The sequence below is a fragment of the Anguilla rostrata genome, chromosome 9 (genome assembly GCF_018555375.3).
Source record: "Anguilla rostrata isolate EN2019 chromosome 9, ASM1855537v3, whole genome shotgun sequence".
Lineage (NCBI taxonomy): Eukaryota > Metazoa > Chordata > Actinopteri > Anguilliformes > Anguillidae > Anguilla > Anguilla rostrata.
The window spans coordinates 42158397-42166705 of record NC_057941.1 but is presented as its reverse complement, the minus strand read 5'-3'; the positions used below and the strand labels follow the sequence as shown (position 1 = coordinate 42166705).

The 8309-nt window shown below is 41.1% G+C and overlaps 1 long non-coding RNA gene across 1 annotated transcript; it reads right to left on the bottom strand.

Moving 5' to 3' along the window:
* Positions 1–1149: 1149 nt before the first annotated feature.
* On the bottom strand, positions 1150–8276 carry LOC135263811 (uncharacterized). Its single transcript, XR_010332544.1, has 2 exons — positions 7924–8276; positions 1150–1666 (listed from the first exon to the last, which is right to left on the bottom strand). It is a non-coding gene; the product is annotated as an uncharacterized LOC135263811 (long non-coding RNA).
* Positions 8277–8309: the final 33 nt, after the last annotated feature.

Sequence of the window (8309 nt, the reverse complement as noted above, 5' to 3'; positions counted from 1 at the left end):
GTTTTGCTCATATTGTAAACTTTTATGAAAAGAGGAATGATCTTTTTGGAAGATGAATTTCATCTCCAGTGAATAAATCTGGTTTAATAAATTCTTGTTTTGTGTTTCTATTAATTCTTCACCATCTGTATTTGCTTTATGTATTTTTGCCTTTGTGGTTTCTTTGAATGTAATAACATGAAAGATGAAAAATAATTGAGAATGCCTGTTCACAACAATAAATATGAATAATCTACTGCATAAACTTGTTTCGTTTCATTTTTTCTCAGATAGACATAATTTATGCCCCCATGACTTCATTACAGTGGATTTTTATAAATCAAAAACTGGACCTGAATAACACTTCCATTGTTAAATGTGATCTAGCAGAGGTAAATGGCAACCATTAACCATATACACTGAACAAAAATATAAATGCAACACTTATCAATTTTGAAGATTTTATTGAGTTCAAAGGTAATAAACTTAAATCAGTCAACTGAAATAGATTCATTAAGCACTTATCTATTGATTTCATGTCATTGGGGATATAGGTATGCATTTGTTAGTCACAGATTCCCCAAAAAGGATGATACCATGAAATGAATATAATACTGATCAGTATCTTGCCTCATGCAACGCAACACATCTCCTTCGTATTGAATTGATCAAATTGTTGATTGTAGCCTGTGGAATATTGTCCCACTCCTCTTCAATAGCTGTATGAAGTTGTTGGATATTAGTGGGAACTGGAACATGCTGTCGTATGCGCCGGTCCAGAGCATCCCAAACATGCTCAATGGGTGACATGTCTGGTGAGTATGCAGGCCATGGAAGAACTGGGACATTTTCTGCTTCAAGGAATTATGTACAGATCCTTGCAACATGGGGCCGTGCATTGTCATGCTGAAACTTGAGGTGATGGCGGTGAATGATTAGTACAGCAATGGGCCTCAGGATCTCATCACGATATCTCTGTGCATTCAAATTGCCATTGATAAAATGCACTTGAGTTCTCTGCCCATAGGATATGCCTGCCCATACCAATACCCCACCACCACCATGGGCCACTCTGTTCACAACGTTGACATCAGCAAACCGCTCACCCACCCGACGCCATACATGCTGCCTGCCATCTGCCCTGTACAGCTGAAACCGTGATTCATCAGATTCAGAATCAGACAACTTTATTGATCCCAAGAAGGGCAATCTGCAGCTTACTCAGTCCATACACACAACTCCAAAACTCGCAGACAAGGTAGTTATATGTCAGAGGCAACAGATCAACATACATGGGTCAATACAAGGAAACAACGAGCAGCAGTAAAAAAAATAAAACAATTAATTAGTGAAGAGGACCGTTCTCCAGCGTGCCAGTGGCCATTGAAGGTGAGCTCCTGCCCACTCACTTCGATTGTTACACCAATCCGCAGGCAAATCAAGACCCTGGTGAGGACGTCGAGCACGCAGATGAGCTTCCCTGAGGCGATTTCTGACAGTTTGTGCAGAAATTCTACGGTTGTGTAAACCAACGGTTTCATCAGCTGTCCATGTGGCTGGCCTCAGACGATCCTGCAGGTGAAGAAGTCGGATAGGGCGGTCCTGGGCTGGCGTGGTTACACGTGGTCTGCGGTTTTGAGGCCTGTTGGATGAACTTCCAAAATCTCTGAAATGACGCTGGAGGCGGCTTATGGTGGATAAATGAACACCCATTAGTCTGGCAACAGCTCTATAGGACATTCATGCAGTCAATATGCCAATTGCATGATCTCTCAACTCTTGAGGCATCTGTGACATGGTGTTGAACAACAAAAAACTCAATATTTTAGGGAGGCCTTTTATTGACCCCATCATAAGGAACACCTGTGTAGTGATCATGGCTTTCAATCAGCACCTTGATATGCCACACCTGTGCAGGAGATGGATTATTTTGACAAATGAGAAATGCTAGCTAACAGTGATATAAACAAATTTGTGGGCAAAATTTGAGAGAAATAAGATCTTTGTGCACATAGAACAAATCTTTCAGGTATTATTTAAATGCATTAAAAATGGCTGCAAAAATAAGAGTTGCGTTTATATTTTTGTTCAGTATAGTTACACAAGGTGGCATTGTTTCATTGGACTCGACCAGAGAGGAAACGCTTGTCAGGATGTTGCATCAGAAAATCTTCTTGAAGCTTCCATAGCTGTGGTGGAGAACCACGGCAAACATTAAATTAAGCTGAAATAAAGGATTTAGTGTGTAAAATTGAAAATAAAAATCATTCCGTGTTTTGCGGGCTACAGCACATAACTCAAAAGAGTGAATATAAGAATGCAGAAGTGTTCTTCAGATACAGATCCTCCAAACATATAATTTTATCTTAATTTAGCTTAAAGCCCAAAGGCCTTTTTTGGCCAACATTTATGGTTAATGAGGAGCTCTTGAGAGTCTGACCTGCATGCTACGTGATTTGGCTTGATTAGGTAAATTGCGGGTTCCCACTGCTCTATAACATCTTCATTTCTTGTGCACCTGTGGTTAGCTGGCCTGGCAGCCTAAAAACAAATTAATGGCCAAATGTGTCACGTGAAAAGCAACATTCTACACAGGAAACAATTCTGCTGTTTTTCAGAACGCTAGTTAGCAGCAACCTTCAACGTGAGGGAGGTTTATAGCGAGCAACTCCAGATTAGCCTATTGATCTGATTGAAATTTTTATGACATTTAATGACAAAACTGAATTTTTATTTTCAGACGGTTGTGCGTGTACAGGAAAAGACTCTCTTACGGGCAGGGTACCCTGGAGTTGGGCTCACAATGGAACGCTTCGGTTCGCCACATCAAACAGTTAAAGAACGGAGGAGGGGGTGGAGGTTTGCAGGCTGCTCGGTCCTCTGCTGTCACTCCTCCCACATCACACTTTGCTGCACTGCAGCAGGTACCCCTGAGAGCTGACACGCCTAGCGTGAGGGTTTCAGACTGCTCAGGAGAGCCAGAATGTTGCCTTCATGATGTACGAGTTTGATTTAAAAAAATAAAATAAATAAATAAATAAATAAATAAATAGAATTCTGCAGGGTGAGACTGCGATGTAATACTTTCCACTCTGTGTAATCATTCATTGGTCAATAAAGTTTATACAACCAATTTCTCAGGAAACAGGCCAAATAGCAGATATCAACATTCTTGGGTCATGTTACATAATGGTTTCACATGCACACGTCCACACAAACACACACACACACACACACACACACACACACCGTCAGCTAAATACACTTTTCACACTGTAACTGAAATGTTTATCAGAACAGTATAAAGCTTTTTTTATAATAAAAAATGATATCATTGCCCAATGAAAGAATCCAGAAAAGGTTTAATATATGGTCCTGTTTTTTAAAAAAAATAAACATTTGAATTCTCAGTACTGCATTTCACATTATGTTTTCTTCCAATGTCTCTTCTGATCTGCAGAGTTTGCACAAATCTTCCATGCTATCAACAGGATGACCTTTTTGGCTCGGGTAGCATTTCTATATTAGATGCCATGCGGCCGGCTTTCAGAATGGATCATACTTGAAAGCCTTGGCTGTGAAATTACATTACATTACATTACAGGCATTTGGCAGACGCTCTTATCCAGAGCGACGTACAACAAAGTGACATTACTTCAAATATTTTTCCCCAATACACAATGCACTATCTGGTTATGAAGTTAATGTATACATTGTCCCAGAGTGATTGAATGTGATAACGTGGCTCACTGACCATCCTCATACTGATGTGTGCATTGAGAAATGAAGTCAAACAGGTTCATTGATTCAGGATGTGTACTATGTGCACAGCATGACTGGAGACATCCACTAATAAAATATGTTAAACTAGAAAAGATTATGAAGACCTCTGCCAGCAATGCATGCCTCCCCAAAACTGACTCACCCACAATCTCAGGAATAGATCCACTAAGAAGAAACCATTTAAAATGAATGATTATTATACAGGTGACATGGCAGTTGTCAAAATATTTGTCTCCATATAATGAAATAGCCAACTTACAGTGCTGTGAAATGGTTTCAGATATTCAGACAAAATGCAATATTAGACAAAGGGAACTTCAGTAAATACAAAACAAATTTTCAAATTAATATTTAATTTATTCCATAAAAAAGTTATCAAACACCCATATCGCCCATGTGAAAAAGTAATTGCCCCCCTCACTCAATCAACTAATTAACCAAATTTAATTGATGATTAGATTCAGCTGATTGAACACAGTCAGGCTTGATTGCCGCTAGTCCTGTTGAGTCTAAACCTCACTCATTGAATCTTACTATTAGTGTGAAGGAGACACCAAATTTTCTACAAGCACACTATGCCACAATCAAAGGAAAATCCAGATGACAAAAAGTTTAAATATATCAGTCTGGAAAGGGTTATAAAGCCAATTCTAAGGCTCTAGGACTCCACCAAACCACAGTGAGAGCCATTATCTCCAAATGGAGAACACTTGGAACACTGGTGAATCTTCCCAGGAGTGGCTGGCCTGCCAAAATTTCTCCTAGGTTGCAGTGACAACTCATCCAGGAAGTCACGAAAGAGCCCAGAAGACCAGGTAAAAATGAGATTCATGGGAGAGTAGCAAGGTGGAAACCACTGCTAACCAAGGAAATCAACATCAATGCCTGTCTCACATTTGCAGAAAAACACCTGGACGATCCCCAGGCCTTTTGGAATAATGATTTATGGACAGATGAGTCAAAAGTGGAATCCTTTGGATGTCATGGGTCCCAATTTGTCTGGTGTGAAGCAAATAAAGCATTTCACAGTAAGAACATCATACCAACAGTCAAACATGGTGGTGGTAGTGTGATGGTGATGATGCTTTGCTGCCTCCAGATCTAGATGACTTGCCATTATTGAAGAGACCACAAATTCCGCTTTGCAACAGAAAATTGTTACAGAAAATGTCCAGTCATTTTTGATCTGTTGGTCTGTTGTCAGGGGGGTTTTCTTCACCATAGAGAGTATTCTCCGGTCATCCACTACAGTGGTCTTCCTCGGTCTACCGGGTCTTTTGACACAATTGAGTTAACCAGTTGTTTTTTTCTTGTTAATGATGAACCAAACTGTTGACTTGGGCATGCCCAGGGTTTTTGCAATGTTCCTGATTGATTGATTTTCATTTCTGAGCCTTATGACGGCCAGCTTAATTTGCATCGACACTGCTGTCTTCCTCATGTTGTCACACCCCAACAACAATCTCCAAAGGCAATTGCAAAGTCTAGAATCAAGACTAGACATCAACAGCTCTCTTCTGCATTCACTAACGACACAAATGAATACACCTGCCCAACGAAACACATCTGTGAAGCCAATTCAAATACTTGTAGTACCTTAAAATGGGGGAACCATGTACAAAAGGTGCTGTCATTTCTAAAACTGACAGTCTGCACTTCAACCTCACTGTCATTGTATCCTTTCAAACTCAAAGTGCTAGAGTACAGAACCAAAATAACAAAAAATGTGTCACTGTCCAATGAATTATGGTGCTCAGTGTATGTAGCGGGACAGTCTAATTGACTTGTTCTGGGGCCAGGACCAAGTATAACTAGATTTGGTAAGACCATTGCAATTGAAGTGGTCAGTATTTAATTAGCTACCTAGGACAAAATGTTCAAGCTTGCACACGTGCATGCGCATATGTGTGTGTGCGTCTCTGTGTGTGTGTGCCTGTGTGTGTGTCTGTGTGTGTGACACTGGAGAGATCAGACTTAAAAAAATTAAAGAACAACAGTGAACGTCACCATAATATTTAACCAGGTTACTTATGATATGGATTCTCTAAGCTAGGAACCAGCAGCGCAAGACAAAATTATTTTCCCCCTCATTAGAAATGTCTTCCATCTTTTAACAAATTAATCTGACTGCTTGACTTCAGTAATGAATAGACACAAAAGTAAAAGGGCAAACAAGTATACAATATCAATGGCATATAATATTGCATGCTTGTAAGGTTATATGAACACATTCCTACCCATCATTATTCACACAAATTCAACTTGAACATTGATGGAATTTGGGGGAATGTATAAGTTAAAGTGTTATTGCATATGTGTCATTTCTAATGACCTCCCCTCGCCATTACACTTAACAGTGCTTCTTTGCCTGCCACTGTGACCAATGTCTTTCTATACACTAAAGAAGGGGGCATGTATCAGGTCCATAAAAATGCACGTGTTGGCAGGGGGACCTGCATTCTCTATTTGAGATCAGTGCAACTGAACAAGATGACAAGATGACTGTTATCGTGTCACATGCCACAAATTGTGAACAGCTGCACCCGACACATTTTGTAACGGTTTGAAATGTGCGCCCAGTGAAGAGACTAGGTCAAGGGTGGTTGATAATCAAATGAGATTTTGTGAATTTAACTTTACCAAAACCACAGTCATCCACTCCCTCCCTTCCTTCCTGTCATACAAAGGTAGAACGTCTCACTAATTTCTCTGAAAAAATATGTGGATGATAGACAATAATGTTTGTCTCTCGACGTGCTATTTCCAAAAAAATATTTTATAAGGGGCCACCAGACTCATATGTAACGGTTAATAAGCAATCACACAAACAAGTATTTATGCAGTACAAGTATGAATATATCTGTATGTGTCACATTTTCAGAATATTAATGTGCGGGCCTATGTGTTTTAGTTAGGTTGGTTCAGCTTTACAATATTTCATATGAATGAAACAGCCCATCAAATAAATGCTACAGTATCAGTAAGACATGGACATGGTGAACATGAAGAAACAAAATGGAGTCCACTTCCTGTCAGGCTTACTGATACCTCTCGGTAGTAAGTTAAGGTAAATTGGGGGAGGGGTGCACGGTGCAATGCGCTGTGGAAAGAATGCATCACCCAGTGAAATCTGCCATTCAGAACAAAACCTGGGAGCCCGCTATTGCTTTTCTTCACACAGAGAGACCCAAACCACAGGCCTACAGAAATGGAAAGCTCCTCCCCCTCAACCCGCACAGCCCAAGGCACGTCTTTCGATGTCTACTCCACAAATGAGTGAGCTCTCTTTGTCAGATTCTCGCTGGAACTCACTGGGCCCGCAAGCCTGGCTTCCATTGGCTGGCTCCTGCGACTGTTTTGCCCATATTTGGCAATGTCTAAGCCTCTTCGGGGAATATCACACGCCAGCATTATTGACAGCACATTTAACTCCGACGGCCTTTTCTCCTTTTGTCCCTTTCTTAGTTTCTGTTTTACTTTGCCTCGCAGTCTCGGCGAACACATCGAAATGAGTGAGCCATCAGGGAGGGATCTCTTTTCTCCAAAATGAACCTCACCTCACCGCGATTCGGCGTCTGTTGGCAATGGAGCCACAACGAACGTGTCAGCACAAACACAAAGACAAAGTGGGAAGCTGCAAGCAAACATTATCTCAGACTGAGGCTCAATGCCACCCAGTGGTGTTCCAGACATTCGACTCTCCACGCCTGCTTTCCAGGAGACAACATGTTTGCCCGCAATACGTTTTTTTTCTTGAGCAACATGAGAAATGAGTATACTAGTTAGTCTCTATTGACGGGTGTGATAAAACAGGAGAGCCAGGTGCAGCTTGCCAGAATGAACAGCATATAAGTGAACAAGTGAGCATATAAGTGAGTCCATACACTTCACCTGTCTGCAGCTCAGGCAGTTATTTTAAATACTGGTTGAGCAGCCATTGGAAAATTCTGCTTTTAAACTGCTGTAAAAAAAAATCTAGTCTGCATTGTTTTGCGTCCAATTAGATAGAAGTCCTTCATAAGCAGGTGTTTAAATCTTGTTAGTGTATTGTTTGTGTACAATTGCAATTTAATTGGTGCTGGGGTGAATCAACAGGTTAGCTAAGAGTTATCAAACACAAGCAAAATCAAGTGTGCAAACAGAAGAAAATTGGACACCTACCCCCACAATGCTTATTTCTGCGTGTTGTGTCTTCCTGTCAGTTGTTGTGCTAAGTTTACTGCAATGTCTGACTACTTAGAGGCCTCCAGTTTTCAGTCAGTACCTGAACATGACATGGCAACACCCCCACACACACAACTGTTGCACAACTGTGGCAGTGCTGCAATACTCAGGCTAAAATAAAGCCAGGGAAAGAGACCCTGTTGGTAATACAGCTCTTGGATGGGTGGGGGGGCCAAGGACGAGGGTGTGAGAGTGGGGCTACGGGGGGAAAAGTAGCTGTATCAGGGAGGGGAAATGGCTGCCGGGTCTGATAACGTCTGTCTCCAGGGGCATTAAGGCTTCAGGGGACCTGCACTTTCACACAGAGTTCTGCTAACCTTCTT